The sequence below is a fragment of the Schistocerca americana genome, chromosome 6 (genome assembly GCF_021461395.2).
Source record: "Schistocerca americana isolate TAMUIC-IGC-003095 chromosome 6, iqSchAmer2.1, whole genome shotgun sequence".
NCBI classification, from domain to species: domain Eukaryota; kingdom Metazoa; phylum Arthropoda; class Insecta; order Orthoptera; family Acrididae; genus Schistocerca; species Schistocerca americana.
The window spans coordinates 101,076,614-101,095,271 of NC_060124.1; the positions used below are offsets into that span (position 1 = coordinate 101,076,614).

Consider the following 18,658-nt stretch of genomic DNA (forward strand, 5'->3'; position numbering starts at 1 on the left):
ACAGATCAGTCACCCAAAATAAGGTATACAACGGTGTTCGGGCGTTGTGCATAATATTTGCCCATACCATAACGCCAAGCACATACCAATGACTTTCATGAACATTTTGTGGTATCTAACGTACTATGTTCTCCCTCCAAGCCAACTGATGACAAGAATCATTTGCCAGAGTGAAGCGGGATTCGTCGTAAAATATTATTCACGAGTACTGTTGCTGTTCTCACCTAACATGCTCCCTATATTAACGAACTACACTAATGTCCAAGATTAGAGCAACAAACTACTATTTCCCCGTCCTGTGTCTAATTTACGATATAACCATACTAACTCTCAACAGATGTGCGTACTTTCGATCAACGGAAAACCACCCCAACGATGACGTCAAAGCACCTATTGAGCGGAGTGAAGTTTGACGGGTAGTCCCATATCCACAATCGTTGTGTACAGAGTCACGGACGGTGCAATACGGCACGGAGAAGACGCCTACTAGACTCTCGGCTGTGGAGGGCCATAGGAAGAATGAAAGTAGGACAATCGCAAACTCATGTGGGCAATTGGCTTAATGTGAATCGTTGTGTTGTTTCTCGGGTGTGCTAGCTGTTTATAGAGACCGAAACTGTATCGCGAAGACCAGGGAAGGGCCGGCGACTTGTGATATCACAAAGAGAGGACCATTATTTTGCTGTAAGAGCACGAAGATACCGCCTTAGTACTGAGCAGCAACCGTCAGCGGACTTCGCAGCATCCACTGGATGTGTTGTATCGAGGCAAACGGTGTAGAGGAGGCTTCGACATAATGGCTTTTACTGTCGGAAACCTGCTGAATGTGTGCCTCTTACGCGTTTTCACAGAAGGGAACGTCTACAGTGGATTCGTCAATAAGACACCTGTACAGTCGAGAGTGGGCCAATGTTCTTTACACAGATAATACCCGAATTGATTTGGAGGGAGATTCTCGATGGATTCGCATCTGAAGGGAGTGTAAAACACGATTTTAAGACCCGAAGATTGTGGAAAGAGACCGATACCGAGGACGATCACTAATGGTGTGGGCAGAGATTATGTTGAGTGCTCGAATACCTCTTCATGAAACTGTACGGGTGAATCGGAATGGCTTAACTGCCATGACGAGGTCTTGAGACCTCATGTACGGTTGTTACGAGGTGCTGCGAAGCGAGACTTCCTGTTGATGGACGATAGCGCTAAACCTCATAGAGAACGAGTGGTTGATATTTTCCTGGAAACGGAAGATACTACACGCATAGCGTGCCCTGCTCGGTCTCCCGATTTGAATCCCATACAGCATGTCTGGGATGGAGTAGGGAGACCGGTTGCATCACGTCAGCATCCACCAACCACTCTCCACGACTTGTGAGCAGCCTCGCAGGAAGAATGGACGTTATTGCCTCCAAATGACATTGATGACATTATACCCACCATGCTCCGTCGCTGTCAGGGCTGCATTGCTACCACAGTTGGCCACACCCCATAGTGAGCACATTCACCAGTTGTCGCAATGTGTGTGAATATCTGCTACGTTCAGAAAAACGAAGCATATTTTCGTCTACTGTTATGCACGTTGTTGTTGTTTACGTTCTTACATTGTTTCTACTTTGCTGTCATCCGTTTATACTGCTTTGCGGCAAAATAAACACAACCTTGCAAAATTTCCGTTTGTTGCTTTAATTTCGGACACCATTTCTCGATAATGGCGTGGTGAGTCGGATACATCTTAAAGGCTTCCGGCGCACAGACTGTGGTGTCACCGCCAGACACCACACTTGCTAGGTGGTAGCCTTTTAAATCGGCCGCGGTCCGCTAGTATACGTCGGACCCGCGTGTCGCCACTGTCAGTAATTGCAGACCGAGCGCCACCACACGGCAGGTCTAGAGAGACGTACTAGCACTCGCCCCAGTTGTACAGCCGACGTTCATAGCTACAGTTCACTGACAACTACGCTCTCATTTGGCGAGACGATAGTTAGCATAGCCTTCAGCTACAATTGCTACGACCTAGCAAGGCGCCATAATCCTTTGCTATATATATTGTGGTTATAACATGTATCATCAAGAGCGATGTTCTACAAATGTGGATTAAAGTTAAGTATTCCAGAAGCTACGTACTTTTCTTTATAGCATTCATTACGTATCCTGTTTCAGACCTCACGCCAGCCTGCGTGAGTTTAAACGCGTGCATTTCGGCCTTCTCTAGCTATACAACACAGACCAGTCTGATTTAACCGCGGCGATGTGGTCCTGACGGAGACACATGTACCGGTAGTGGTTGCAAGGTAGATAGGGATCCGCCCAGGGGTGAGATGTCTGTTCCTTCTCGCCACTAGGGCTATGTATCGATTCTCTTACGGTGTGGTCGTCCGCCTGACATAGTTTTGCATAGAATTTCAATCTTCAGCTGCCTTTTGTAAACGTGAGATGACACTTTTGAACACATCCATTATTACGGCCACGCAGTGACTGACGGGCTCCGAGCCATCCACCTGCACGTCGGCGATCGTAAGCACTCAAATGATGTCTTGCAGATATGTTGCTGAACCACACAGAATGTCACAATAATCGGTTCCAGAACATTCTCTGTCCAACAACGTGTGGAATACCCTCTCGAATGCATCCAGAGCATTCATGCCCATGTTTCGTTGCAGTTAACACATTCCGCCCTCTACGTTTCCTTTTACTACCATTGGTCCATGTTCCGTAGCTATTGTCGGTTGTTTAGTAGCAACTGGCACTTGTGTCTTAGCAAATGTCACTTTTTCCTTAGCAGTTGCCGAGCAGTGTGTATATTGTAAACAGTATAAACAGTAAGGGCCGCACAGCCAACGGCCTTGCCGCAGTGGTAACACCGGTTCCCGTCAGATCACCGAAGTTAAGTACTGTCGGGCTGGGCTAGCACTTGGATGGGTGACCGAGCGCTGTTGGCAAGCGGGGTGCACTCAGCCCTTGTGAGGCTAACTGAGGAGCTACTTGATTGAGAAGTAGCGGCTGCGGTCTCGGAAACTGACATAAGGCCGGGAGACCGGTGTGCTGACCACATGCCCCTCCATATCCGCATCCAGTGACGCCTGTGGGCCGAGGATGACACGGCGGCCGGTCGTTACCTTTGGTGCCTTCATGGCCTGTTCGGGAGGAGTTTAGTTTAGTTTTTAATGGCCTCTCCTAGGTTCTCTCGAAGCAATTCTTACGCTTAGCCCATTCCAGAATATGTTGAGCTTTATCATCTAGGAAACACTGACTCCCCCACAAAGCTGGTCACGTATTCTGCTCGTTCGAGTTTTGCGACTGTGTGGAACTTCCAGAAGGAACATGGTATGAATGTGAGCTCTGACGTTTGTTATTTTGTGAATCTCTTACATGAACAATAAGAGCTGAGATCCACCAATTATCTTTTTGCAAAATCTATGTTAGCTCCAATAGCCTTCTTAGCCATGATGCCACTAGCGCCAGAGCAACTCACAGGGATCCTCAGAGGTGCCTCACACAGAGATCATCCCAGAGAGCCCCTGAGAGCTAAAACACCAATACGTATCGCTTCTCAACTTTTGGCACGATCAGTGTGTAATTTTTTTGCACCTATTTTCACTGTATTCTCACGAGAGAGAACTTTATTAATTCTTACAATACATAAACCCGATGTTTTAATCTCACAGAATGGGCATATGATTAGTGAAACTTAACAGTTCAAATTTCTGTGAGTTCAGATAGATAGTAAACTATCGTGGAAAGCTATGTTCAAAATCTTGTGCAAAGATTTAATGGTGCCATTCTTGCTATTCAAACAGTACCTGAATTAAGTGATAGTTCCACACGAAAAGTAGTCTGCTTTGCTTATTTTCATTCGCTTATGTCGTATGGTATTACATTTTGGGGTATCTCTTCCTATTCTCAAACGATATTTTTGACTCATAAACGAGCAGTTTGGGCAATAACTGGTGTAAGTTTGCGAACCCCTTGTCGACTCCTATTCACTAGTCTAGGTATTCTAACGTTGGCCTCTCAATATATATATTCCTTACTATTGTTTCTTGTTAACAGTATCAGCTTATTCCCAAGAATTAGCAGCTTTTACTCAGTTAACACTAGGCAGAAATCCAATCTGCATTTGTATCGCACTTTCTTGAATCCTTGTGCAGAAAGGTGTGCGGTATCTTGCTGCATTCATTTTCAATAAGCTACCACAAGAATTCAAATATCTTAGCAGTAATCCATTCGCTTTCAAATCTAAACTGAAGAGTTTCCTCATGGGTCACTCCAGGAGTTCCTTCAATATATAAACTGATTCCTATGCTATATTATTTATTGCGTTTCTATAAGCTTACAGCTTGTCTTCCTTGGGTTCATAAACATTTTATTTTACCTGTTATTAGTTTTATGTTGTAATTTCGTGTACTGACACGTTTCGTGACCTGGGAAATTTCCACCTCAATTTGGTCCTATGGAAGTAAAAGTGTAAAATAAAAGAAATAAAGAAGAGCATTTTTAAAGTCAGCTACAAAGTTTACTTTGGCACGACAACCATCACCTTTAAACCACACAAAAAAGGACTCATTCTCATTGGCCTCACGAATATTGCGGTCCTTGCAACTGCCGGCCGTTGTGGCCGAGCGGTTCTAGGCGCTTCAGGCCGGACCTGCGCTGCTGCTACGGTCGCAGGTTCGAATCCTGCCTCGGACTTGGTTGTGTGTGATTCCATAGGTTGGTTAGGTTTAAGTAGTTCTAAGTCTAGGGAACTGATGACCTCAGACGTTAAGTCCCATAGTGCTCAGAGCCATTCCTTACAACTAGAGGCATACTAGAAGTCAAGTGTGATGTTCCGATGTCCCTACAAGAAATTTCTGTTATCCGAAATGTGCGATAAACTGTACCGTTGAAAAATTATCTCTGTGAGTTGCTCTGGCGCTAGTGACGTAGTGGTTATGCAGGCAATTCATAATCCAGAAAGGTAGTGATTTTAAATTAACTATTACAGATACAGATATTATAAAATGTAAATGCATAATAGTGCCGGCTGCTGTTGCCGAGCGGTTCTACATCTACATCTACATTTATACTCCGCAAGCCACCCAACGGTGTGTGGCGGAGGGCACTTTACGTTCCACTGTCATTACCTCCCTTTTCTGTTCCAGTCGCGTATGGTTCGCGGGAAGAACGACTGTCTGAAAGCCTCCGTGCGCGCTCGAATCTCTCTAATTTTACATTTGTGATCTCCTCGGGAGGTATAAGTAGAGGGAAGCAATATATTCGATACCTCATCCAGAAACGTGCCCTCTCGAAACCTGACGAGCAAGCTACACCGCGATGCAGAGCGACTCTCTTGCAGAGTCTGCCACTTGAGTTTGCTAAACATCTCCGTGACGCTATCACGGTTACCAAATAACCCTGTGACGAAACGCGACGCTCTTCTTTGGATCTTCTCTATCTCCTCCGTCAACCCGATCTGACACGGATCCCACACTGATGAGCAATACTCAAGTATAGGTCGAACGAGTGTTTTGTAAGCCACCTCCTTTGTTGATGGACTACATTTTCTAAGGACTCTCCCAATGAATCTCAACCTGGTACCCGCCTTACCAACAATTAATTTTATATGATCATGCCACTTCAAATCGTTCTGCACGCATACTCCCAGATATTTTACAGAAGTAACTGCTACCAGTGTTTGTTCCACTATCATATAATCATTCAATAAAGGATCCTTCTTTCTATGTATTCGCAATACATTACATTTGTCTATGTTAAGGGTCAGTTGCCACTCCCTGCACCAAGTGCCTATCCGTTAAGATCTTCCTGAATTTCGCTACAATTTTCTAAGGCTGCAACTTCTCTGTGTACTACAGCATCATCCGCGAAAAGCCGCATGGGACTTCCGACACTATCTACTAGGTCATTTATATATATTGTGAAAAGCAATGGTCCCATAACACTCCCCTGTGGCACGCCAGAGGTTACTTTAACGTCTGTAGACGTCGCTCCATTTATAACAACATGCTGTGTTCTGTTTGCTAAAAACTCTTCAATCCAGCCACACAGCTGGTCTGATATTCCGTAGGCTCTTACTTTGTTTACCAGGCGACAGTGCGGAACTGTATCGAACGCCTTCCGGAAGTCAAGGAAAATAGCATCCACCTGGGAGCCTGTATCTAATATTTTCTGTATCTCACGAACAAATAAAGCGAGTTGGGTCTCACACGATCGCTGTTTCCGGAATCCATGTTGATTCCTACACAGTAGATTCTGGGTTTCCAAAAACGACATGATACGCGAGCAAAAAACATGTTCTAAAATTCTACAACAGATCGACGTCAGCGATATAGGTCTATAGTTTTGCGCATCTGCTCGGCGACCCTTCTTGATGACTGGGACTACCTGTGCTCTTTTCCAATCATCTGGAACCTTCCGTTCCTCTAGAAACTTGCAGTACACGGCGTTAGAAGGGGGCAAGTTCTTTCGCGTACTCTGTGTAGAATCGAATTGATATCCCGTCAGGTCCAGTGGACTTTCCTCTGTTTAGTGATTCCAGTTGCTTTTCTATTCCTTGGAAACTTATTCCGATGTCAGCAATTTTGCGTTTGTGCGTGGATTTAGAGAAGGAACTGCAGTGCGGTCTTCCTCTGTGAAACAGCTTTGGACAAAGGTGTTTAGTATTTCAGCTTTACGCGTGTCATCCTCTGTTTCAATGTCATCAACATCCCGGAGTGTCTGGATATGCTGTTTCGTGCCACTTGCTGATTTAACGTAAGACCAGAACTTCCTAGGATTTTCTGTCAAGTGGGTACATAGAATTGTACTTTCGAATTCACTGAACGCTTCACGCATAGCTCTCCTTACGCTAACTTTGACATAGTTTAGCTTCTGTTTGTCTGAGAGGTTTTGGCCGCGTTTACACTTGGAGTGAAGCTCTCTTTGCTTTCGCAGTAGTTTCGTAACTTTGTTGTTGAACCACGGTGGGTTTTCCCGTCCCTCACAGTTTTACTCGGCACGTACATGTCTAAAACGCATGTTCTAGGCGCTTAAGTCCAGAACCGTGCTGCTGCTACGGTCGCAGTTTCGAATGCTGCCTCAGGCATGGATGTGTGTGCTGGCCTTAGGTTAGTTAGGTTTAAGTAGTTCTAAGTCTAGGGGACTGATGATCTCAGATGTTAAGTCCCATAGTGCTTAGAGCCATTTGAACCATTTTGAAATGCATAATACTATTAACTAGTATTCAAATGTAACAAAATTTTCTTCACCTATGTAAAATTATCCTGTCTCAGTGTACAATTTCTGTACCAGTTCTTGTGACAGTCATATAGGGCAACTTCAGTTAAAATTTTACTTCCATGTTTCATTTACGAACATAATATTCCCTTTTATGTACCACAGTCTGACATTCACATATAAAATCTGAGAGAGGTTTCAGCCAAAGACATTTGAAAGTTTTTTCAATGATAACGGTAATAATATCTGCAACAATATAACAGGTCTAGTAATTCAGTTTAGTGCCTTCTTCAGCTTCGTTTTCATTTCAGTCGTGAATTCGCTAACAGTTGTATGAAATATTAGCTCACTTTATCAGCAAGTCATTTGAAAATGAGTCACCGTATAGCATGTTGGGTCCAAATAATACAAATGGATACGCATCAACACTGAGTGAGCGCGAAGTGTGAACTGCCACAGTGAAATTTCATCATTTAGATGTAATGAACTGTTTTTAGTATCAAAATTGTTATGCAAGAGAGAAAGCAAATAGAACTCAATGTGAAGTGGATTTATAAAGCAGAAATGTAGGAATCTTCGAACGTTGATGGAATGTGAAACGTTCGTTTGTTATTAGACCCTGCGCTACCTACCGAGTTCATGGGTGAAATGCGTAGTGGCTTCTAAATACCGTTATTGTTTTTCGGGTTCTGTTTTGGTTGCAACACATTTATTTTTGATTGTTTAGGTAAATAAATCTTCATTTTATTATTTCATTTCTTCTGAAAGATATTTCCGAACAGTTTTGTTTCATTCACTATATCCTATGATGCACTTACTATACAAGATGCATATGAAAAGTTCGGTGAATGGTCTCAGAAAGTAAAGGAATCGAGATTTATAAATAAAGCACTTTTACCTACAATGCATTTATGATATCGGTAGTAAAGCTGTTGGAAATCGTCAGCAAACGCGCGAAGCACCGTGCTCACGTGTTGTTGCATACCCGCATCACTGCAGATGAGATCTCATCATATTAATACGATCCGGAGACCTAGCGGCAGCCAGTGGATAGGTGTTTATCATCTTCCCGCCTCCTAGAAAAGTCGGCTGATAAAATCCTGGATGAAGACGGTGTTGGTGGCCCTATTCGACACCGAGAGTTTGATCTCTCGTCGATATGCACAGGAGAGAGGCACGGAAGACGATTAACATCATACCATTGATTCTCGCTCGAGCTCCGGAACAAACTGGTACACCAGGTGTCGTCTCCTGATACGACGCGGATATCCAACATCACGCGACCACTGTCCATCGAGCGATTCCACGAGAATCGTTTGCTGCCAATTTTCAACAACAACCGAGGTCAGAAGTGTGTTGAAGCTAAAGATGACTACTTCGAAGGCCAGTAAACGTATTATGTTTGTAATTCTTGTTTCCTTTATTTCCTGAGACCGTTTACCGAACTCTTCAAGCGTACCTTGTACATTACTTTAAGCTGTCAAGTTTTCTTTAATGACTGGCTTGTTAGATTTTAGATTTTCTTGTCTTTTAGTTTCTTTGCAAATGCAGCACCCTTTTCAGTATTATTTGTTAACTGAGTGCAGTTTTCGTGAGTATAATCTTCGTTTTATGAGATGATAGACTCTTCGCTGTATTCAGTTTTCCACCCCCCGCCTCCCATCTTTTCCTCTCTTTTCCTCTCTTCTTTTCCATTGTACCTCTGATATAAATTCTCAGAGTCGCGATTTAAAATTTCCTGTAATGGTTTTTTTTTTACACACATTGTAAAATTATTTATTGTTTTACAAAATACAACAATTTTCATTTGTAGTTCCATCTATCCCTAACAAATCCTTTTTACACTTATTTTCTTGTGAAATAATGTGATACAGACGTATTAGTCTCCTTGAAACATTCTATTAACGCATACAAATTTTCGTAATGAAAAATCTTTTAGTTTTCGCTCAGTTTTACGTTAAAACCTCCCATTTTCATCTTGTACTGTTTTGGGTAAATACAAATATGTTGTGAATGAAATTAAAGTAAAAGTTTTCGTCTGAGGTTTTTCAATTTCTGTACCGTCGTTTTTCACAATCTTATTGACGTTGAAGCACAAAATTCCTGTTCTCCCTTACGCTATTCCTCTGTAACATGATAGTTCTTCTCTTTACAGTCATCAGTATTCTGAAATTCTTTACATAATGCGCCACGGCTTCCTCTGAACGCAAATCGTCCAAAGCACTGACAAATTCTGAACCTGACGCAGAATACTCTATGACTTCCATACAGACACACATTTCTTCTCGTATAATGTTGACAGGTCAATCCGCCCTCTTGTATAGGCTCCCAATCTGATCTCCACACCTATCCTCTATCTTCAATGCGTTTAATTGTGGTTCAGCTTTTGCATTCTTAATATTAACACTTCTGTTTACAGAGTCATCAGAAACTATTTTGAATTTTCTATATGCTGAATCTGACCTTCCGTCGATCAGTTCTTTATCCATTTCTTTAAATTTTAGCTATAGCTCCCCTGCACTTATTAACTTCATTCACAACTTACTTATATTACTGTATTCATTTATGATTCTGAACTGTGTCCTGTATCGTTATTTCGTCGATAAATTGAAGTAGTTCTATGATTAACCAAGTTTTCTACGCAGTTCAGTTCCTCGTGATCTGAACTACCTATTGTGGTATTCATTGCCTTAGTGAACTTCAGATGGCCACATTATTCCTTCAGATTAGCACCTGCTGACACACTAATCCTTCCAGACGGTTCTTACGAACTTCAGCCTACGCTTAATCGTTATTACAATGAGATCTGAATGTCCATCTGCTACAGGGTACCCTTTTAAATCTAATAAGCGATTTCGGTATCTCCGTCTCTGCATTACCTAATCCACTTAGTATCTTCTAGTGCCCACAGGCCTTTACCTAGTCTGTCTTTCTGATGATTTTTGAACAGTGAATTTTCTGTTGCTTATCCGAGCCTGTTGCCTACCATTTCTTTGTTTTATATTCCTTTCCCTTAGAGCTCCAACCCCCAGTATTATTAGATTTTTCATCTTCACCAAAAATTCTGTATTTCTCCATCTTCTGCTCTCGATGTCAACATGTATACTTCAGCTAAAGTTTTAGGGTTGGTTTCTATATTGATTATGCTGATAATATCCCCATAATTGAAATGTTCACAGTAACTCACTATCTGTCCTACCTCCTTATTCATAACGTATCATACCTCCGTTACATCAGTGTATGTTGCTGTTGAGTTATCCCGTACTCGAATACCACAAAACCCTATTTTCCTTTCATTTTTCAGCGAATCGTAGCATATGTAGATAATGCCTTTGTACTTCACATTTTAGATCATGTAGCTACCTAAAATCATTCTGACATCTGACATGCGACCCTCTGATGCGTAGAATATGTCTCCTGCTATTTTCCATCTTTCTGCCATATTCACCTCTCCCTGTCAGTTCCCTCCCAGTGATCCGTGTAGTGTACTAATCCGCTATATTTTGGCGTTGGAGAGGTCAACTGAAACACTTTCTGTGGCTTTAACACACTTTTACACTTTGTAGCTGCATCCTGATAACACTGAACATTGCTTATTCTACCTCATTTAAGGTCAGTTTCCCACAGCAAGAGTAAGAGATTGAACGGAAGCCCCATACTAATCCTCCTGCCGATATTACAAGGCCGTTAGAAGAATAAGGGTGATTCGTTATAGCGGAATCTTCGGCTATAATTTCATGCGAATTTTGTTTAAAAAGTAGAGGCTTCAATACACCCCCTGACTCAGGACCTTCTCATAAATAGTCAATCAAGTTATCTGTCGATCATATGTTACATCCTGATTTCATTGGATTCGTTGCCTCACTACGCTTCTACGCTTCCGAGAATCCTTTTCACAATGTCCGTTTTTTCGTTATTGATCTCCTCTTTAACATCCACAAATCCGTTCAAAATCAATTGTGATTGCATATAAGGAATTTGTAGTCATTGGGTTTGTTTGGTGATTCATATTTATGTATGCATGTAACACACCTAGTGTCAACACTGTTTTCAAAGAGAGTGTAACTGCAGTCAATCGTATTTCATATATCGTGATGTTCTATTGTCTACAGACAGTGCGTTCTCATTGCACAGTGCAAATAACGTCAGACGTAACAATTGTAATCACAGTCAACAGCAAAGTAACAAAGAACAAATACCTCCTGACAATAGGTGACATAATGGAATGTATATGCTACACAACGAGATGTCTATATCAACATAGATAGAAGGTGCTCTGTGCTGTAGCTCAATCGTGGCGAATGACCTACACTATCTGAAAATCGGTTTTGCGTTTCAGTAAAATAAGAACTAAAAAATTATAGAGTTATACAGGCTGTCGTAATGGTGATATCTGCAGAAAATGCACAGGTATTCTCTAAGTATAAGCTATTTCCCCACTTAGTGCAGGCAAAACTCGAAGACATACCGAGGTAGCGGAAAAACGTAGGGCAGAAGCAGAAATTCCCAAGGAAGACAACTCAAAAAGCTCATTTTTCTGTTTCGATTCATTACAGACATTCGTATCATATTCTTTCCAATTAATTTTTTTTTTGTGCATATACGTACTGTTGTGTTATATGAATGAATGTTTTTATTATTACACTGTTGGAGTTTAGATATTTAAAATATGCTATTACGTGCACAATTTTAAATGCATTAAATTTGTAGTGCGACCTGCTTTAAATACATTGGATGGCAGGTTTACAGAATGTAGTAAATAAATAAAATATTTTTGGTGTGACGTAATACAAAATTCATTAAATAAGCAACTTTGAGCGATGTAGCAGAGGCCTTAATTTCGGTGCAGATTATATCTGTTGGAAACGGGGATTCCTAGATATTGTTTTTTATACATTGAGTAATAAAACTATCGACATCATTGTTTGAATTTTTGTTAGCCCTAAGTATTGCAAGCGTACGACGCTAGGGATGTAGTACGCGGGAAACCTTGCATTTTTTCAAACTTATTGATGACTCGTAGCAGATTACTGATGAACCAGCAGCAGAGTCCATGGTGAAAATGTATGACCAAACTTCTTAGGCAGTGCCAGTTCCAGTACGTGACAGATTTCGTTAAGGGTCCGATGAAACCTATAGCTGTATGTGATAATATGTGCAAATTTCATCTTTGCAACTAGACATGAGAGTTACGTATCGATAAAAGTCGCCAGTCTTCGGAGCTGATAGTACAATGCGTCCGCTAACGGTAATATAGCACAGCGACGAGTAGCACTGAACCATGAATACTGAAAATGGCGCCGACTTGCTATTTATTAGAAGTGCTTCACTAAATAACAATACAGGATGATGCACGTTGGCCTTGCACCGCCGAAGGGTAGGATACAGTTGCGGACAGAGTTAGCGAGATTCCTAGCCATTTGATTGCGCCAATCTGGACAGTATTACTGTCTTGCACCCAGTATAACAGACATGAAGAAACAAACAATGCTACCCTCATACTGTCTACAGTTTAAGGAAAAAAAAACTCTGGCCTTAAGGCATGACAGGAAAATGGTCATATGCAAGCATCAGAGACGTTAATAACTGTCTTCGAGATGGCGTGGTGATAGATTTTAAACCGCTTTAAATTTAAATTTTGCGCAGCGCATTGAGCTCTTCATGACTAACACAGGCTTTTCTACATCCTTGTCGTCGTAAATTCAGTGAACGAGGACAGCGACAAAACTTGAGATTCTATAGTTCTGATGTATTAGATATTTGTAACACATTGAATGAAATAGAAGTTAAATCACATGGAACTTCATGAATTAGATGACGCACAGAAAACTATCGGCAGCTCCTAGTGTGAAATCATTCTGTCATCTTCATCATATCAGACGTAGAATACGTACGCTCGATTCACTGCTAAGATACCAATTACGGCAAATCCAGAGAAAGATGATACGAAACCTGTGACTATATTCCTTTATCGGTTATAACATGATTCTCAGTCTATAAGCGAGCGAAGTTATATGTAATTGTCGTACTAACAGTCGTATTAAGGTCTAAATAGCTTTTTCCTTTTGGTCTTAAAGTTTATCTAAAACTAAATGTGCTAACGAGTCCAAAGTTCGCCTAGAGCAGATAAGAGAACATCTAAAACCCACATTTGGATGGGCTGACAAAATCGAATCGAACGACCTGAGTTCTATCTGACACAATTTTTGCCTATCCAGTCTCATGGCTGAGCACTTTAAATGATGTGGTTACTCCACCAAGGGTCCATAGAAGTCTGTCTCAAATTTCAGAGTGTCACAATACATGTCGTACTACACTGAAGAGTTTTAACGTATCAACCCCACCTGCCACAAAAGATCCGGTTAACGAATACGTTCTGCACCAGCACGCTTGTTGGACCCATACCAGAAGAAATCACTGCTTAGTGAATCACAACAGACGACTACCGCTTTACACCCTTAATTTCGAATCACTAGAGGCCACAGGGACGCACAGCTTTCAGTCGACCTACCAGTTTTCAAAGGCGCTAGAATAGAGACCACTGTTAAGCACGGCGAGTCACTGGTGGTTGTCCTCAAAGTGAAGATTTCATTCCAGTTGTTGTCTACATTAGACTTCACTACCGAAGTTGACGTATAAACTAAACTATTAACTTAAATGTAAGGCAAAACTAAGTTAGCTGCAGTGTACATTACTAAAATAATAACCCACCGGACATTGTGGATAAGTCGCTAACAATAGATATAGCTATAGCCAAACAAAAATAAACCTCCCAGTTACAGGGGACAGTGGTTATTAGTTTTATTAATGTTCAGTCCAATGTGTACACGTAATGGGGAATCGAATTTCCTAATTTCTGAAGTGAAAGTGCAAACTGTGGCCAGCTTTTTAATGTTACTGCCATACCTTAGTACCTACAAATGTTGAAAATCGATTTTCAACGTTTACAGGCGTGTCTAAAATTGTAAGCTTATTTGTAAATTGAGACCAGCTAACATACAATATTGATCAACAATCGCAAACATAACTTTTACAGGCGTGTCTAAAATTGTAAGCTTATTTGTAAATTGAGACCAGCTGACATGCAATATAGATGAACAGAGGCAAACATCGGACGCTTGTGGCTGGTCCATTTCATATATTTCAATATGCTTCTTACTATGTTTTTGTCATCATATACAAAAACATGTATGAATTTCCAGAATGAGATTTTCACTCTGCAGCGGAGTGTGCGCTGATATGAAACTTCCTGGCAGATTAAAACTGTGTGCCCGACCGAGACTCGAACTCGGGACCTTTGCCTTTCGCGGGCAAGTGCTCTACCAACTGAGCTACCGAAGCACGACTCACACCCGGTACTCACAGCTTTACTTCTGCCAGTACACCGTCTCCTACCTTCCAAACTTTACAGAAGCTCTCCTGCGAACCTTGCAGAACTAGCACTCCTGAAAGAAAGGATATTGCGGAGACATGGCTTAGCCACAGCCTGGGGGATGTTTCCAGAATGAGATTTTCACTCTGCAGCGGAGTGTGCGCTGATATGAAACTTCCTGGCAGATTAAAACTGTGTGCCCGACCGAGACTCAAACTCGGGACCTTTGCCTTTCGCGGGCAAGTGCTCTGCCAACTGAGCTACCGAAGCACGACTCACACCCGGTACTCACAGCTTTACTTCTGCCAGTACACCGTCTCCTACCTTCCAAACTTTACAGAAGCTCTCCTGCGAACCTTGCAGAACTAGCACTCCTGAAAGAAAGGATATTGCGGAGACATGGCTTAGCCACAGCCTGAGGGATGTTTCCAGAATGAGATTTTCACTCTGCAGCGGAGTGTGCGCTGATATGAAACTTCCTGGCAGATTAAAACTGTGTGCCCGACCGAGACTCGAACTCGGGACCTTTGCCTTTCGCGGGCAAGTGCTCTGCCAACTGAGCTACCGAAGCACGACTCACACCCGGTACTCACAGCTTTACTTCTGCCAGTACACCGTCTCCTACCTTCCAAACTTTACAGAAGCTCTCCTGCGAACCTTGCAGAACTAGCACTCCTGAAAGAAAGGATATTGCGGAGACATGGCTTAGCCACAGCCTGGGGGATGTTTCCAGAATGAGATTTTCACTCTGCAGCGGAGTGTGCGCTGATATGAAACTTCCTGGGAGATTAAAACTGTGTGCCCGACCGAGACTCGAACTCGGGACCTTTGCCTTTCGCGGGCAAGTGCTCTACCAACTGAGCTACCGAAGCACGACTCACACCCGGTACTCACAGCTTTACTTCTGCCAGTACACCGTCTCCTACCTTCCAAACTTTACAGAAGCTCTCCTGCGAACCTTGCAGAACTAGCACTCCTGAAAGAAAGGATATTGCGGAGACATGGCTTAGCCACAGCCTGGGGGATGTTTCCAGAATGAGATTTTCACTCTGCAGCGGAGTGTGCGCTGATATGAAACTTCCTGGGAGATTAAAACTGTGTGCCCGACCGAGACTCGAACTCGGGACCTTTGCCTTTCGCGGGCAAGTGCTCTACCAACTGAGCTACCGAAGCACGACTCACACCCGGTACTCACAGCTTTACTTCTGCCAGTACACCGTCTCCTACCTTCCAAACTTTACAGAAGCTCTCCTGCGAACCTTGCAGAACTAGCACTCCTGAAAGAAAGGATATTGCGGAGACATGGCTTAGCCACAGCCTGGGGGATGTTTCCAGAATGAGATTTTCACTCTGCAGCGGAGTGTGCGCTGATATGAAACTTCCTGGCAGATTAAAACTGTGTGCCCGACCGAGACTCGAACTCGGGACCTTTGCCTTTCGCTGGCAAGTGCTCTAATTCATGTATGAATTTATCACAATACTGAAGGATTGCAGTTATAATCCGATAATACCTGTGATCGTTTACAGTCTTATTTCGTAACCTGGACAAAATCTGGGCGATGAGAAAAATATCCGCGACACGGAACTGTTTAAAGCCAAACAATTTTCGGAAACTCACATTGTTTCTTGTTACCTCTTGTTCTTTAATCATGGCACAAAAAATAAATTTTGTGGTTAAAAAAGATAAACAGTCTCCATTTTCCTCAAGAACTACATCGGTCATGGTGTCATGGAATAATCTAAAACGACTTTGCTTTAGCCGATAGCAAGGTGACATCATCGTGTTAAACGAGGTTTCCGAACAACTGTGGAGCACAATGTTCTTCACCTGGCGTGGGCAATGTTGAAGAAGGTCTTCCGGTGCCACTTAAAGTATTTGGCGAAGTTGAAATCAAACCAGACATCTTTGGGGTCGTAAACTAGAACCAGAAGACCATTCCTGGCACCATTTATCTTATGGTTTCTAGCAAAATCACAATAAAACTGAATAACGATAGCCTAATTCGGGTTTGAACTACTGTACACACGACCAAAGATTCAGTGGGAAGCGTGCTACATGTATGTCTTTTTGCTTGAACGTCGTCGGCTTCTTCATCCAACATGGCTATCAAATATCTTTACTGGTAACGAGGTGTGGTGCCTTCATGCCAACTTCCTACAGAAGTAACTGATTGTTGCACCCTAATTAAAATTTTGTCTCAAGCACGTGGTACAAAGAAGGCGTTATGTATTACAGATTGCTTTCCATGTCTAGTGCATCGCTGCTGGCATTTACTAACGACATCAGAGATGCCCTGTGGTTACTGATCACAAAAACGAACGGAGAGACTGCTACTGTATGTAACTCCCGCAGAAGTCTGCCTGCCTGACAAAAGAAGCTATGCAGAGGCTTGTTGGGAATTATTCCGCCACATTTGCTCTTCGTGTCTTCTGTCATAAAATGTTCAAATTTAAAAATCCCTATCGACAAATCATCAAGAAAATACCTTTTTCAGGCAAAAATATGTTCATTCTCGGGTTAATAACGTATTTAACTCGGAATCAATAGCTTTTTACAGTCGTGATATCGATAAACTGAGCACTGTCAGACTGTTTTAGACAACGTGACAGAATACATTGATGATAATTTATTTCTCTCTCATGTTTATCTGTTTTACTCAATAAACTAACGGAACACACTGTAAAATATGCATTGTACAAACGAATTACATCTTCCAATAATTTCTCGAAGTATATTTTAAAACATGTAAAGTGTTCGTAACACGAAAGCGCCCCAAAAATCATTATGAAGAAAGGTATTACATCGTTTTGACTTTTGTTATACTGAAATAGCATTACACTGCTTCCACAGAAGTATGGAAGTGTGGCAGTGGGAGTAGGTACTTTACGAAACATTTTTGAGAAGTTACTGCCCCACAACTCCATCAGCAACATTGCAAAAAGGACCGGACACGAGAGTTTGATGTTTGTGTTTTGGATGTATGATAGTAACATAAAAAGTAGGCAAAGCTTACAGACTCATTTGAGAAATTACAAAATTCTATTCCCAATTACGTGCGTACACTAGACTAAGTATTAAGATAACTAATAACCACTCCACTCTATAACGGAAAGATTAATATTTGCTTGAATATAGTCAGAACCTTTCTTATAAGTTGATCTATAACCTCCAGTACATTATCATATTAATTATATGCCTATAAAGGAAATCATCAATTATATCACTGCTGGCTTATATTTGTCTTTCATTTAATTTAATGTTTTAGTCGTTACGTAAACCAGAAGTAGATCAGAATTAGAACGCAATCTTCACTTCGAAGACAACCACCAACGACCCACCACCGTAAAATGTGGTCGCTGTTTTAACTCCTGAGAATATTGGTGAGCGGAACGAAAATTGTGGGGCTCCGTGGTCTCTAGTGGTTCGTAATGGAGAGTGTAAAGCAGAAGCCCACTTATCCGATCCACTGACGAATATGTGCTCCTAGTATGGGTCCAATAAGCGTGCAGGTGCAACACCTATTAGTTAACTTGCTCTTTCGTGGTAAGTGGGATAAATATATCAGTCTGGTTCTCAGGAGGGCATGCGTTGTGACACATGGAAAATTGAGAGCCACTGTTGTAGTCAGGAACTGGAATGGCTGCTTTGTTCGAAGTAGGCTTGCTATGGAAAAACATCTTCTAACGAATTCAAGCCGTTCGACTCGATAATGCCAACATATACAAGTGTATGGTTTAGATATCTTCATCCAGGAGAACGTATGTCGCTAGCTTAGTGAACAAACGAATGTCCATATCTTATTCTCGTGTATTTAGGCTACACAAACATATATAGTAGCAGCTGTCGTTAATTTGCTTTGGGCCATGTAGTATATGAGATTCTGCATGGTGTAAGCACTGTTTTGCTCTCAGTTTGTTAAAAATATCTGATTAAAGAGTCTGAACTGCAGGATCTTAATCCTTATTGCTGTTATCGTTCACTGAATTTACGATGAGGGGGTTGTAGAAAAAATGTGTATGTAGTAAGGAACTTAAAACAACGCGGAAAATTAAATTGGACAGCAGTTAAGAATC

The 18,658-nt window shown here is 41.9% G+C and overlaps 1 pseudogene; it reads left to right on the forward strand.

Annotated features, from left to right (window-relative positions):
* Positions 1–2,833: 2,833 nt before the first annotated feature.
* LOC124620564 lies at positions 2,834–2,939 on the forward strand (annotated as a pseudogene).
* The last annotated feature ends 15,719 nt before the right edge of the window (positions 2,940–18,658 follow it).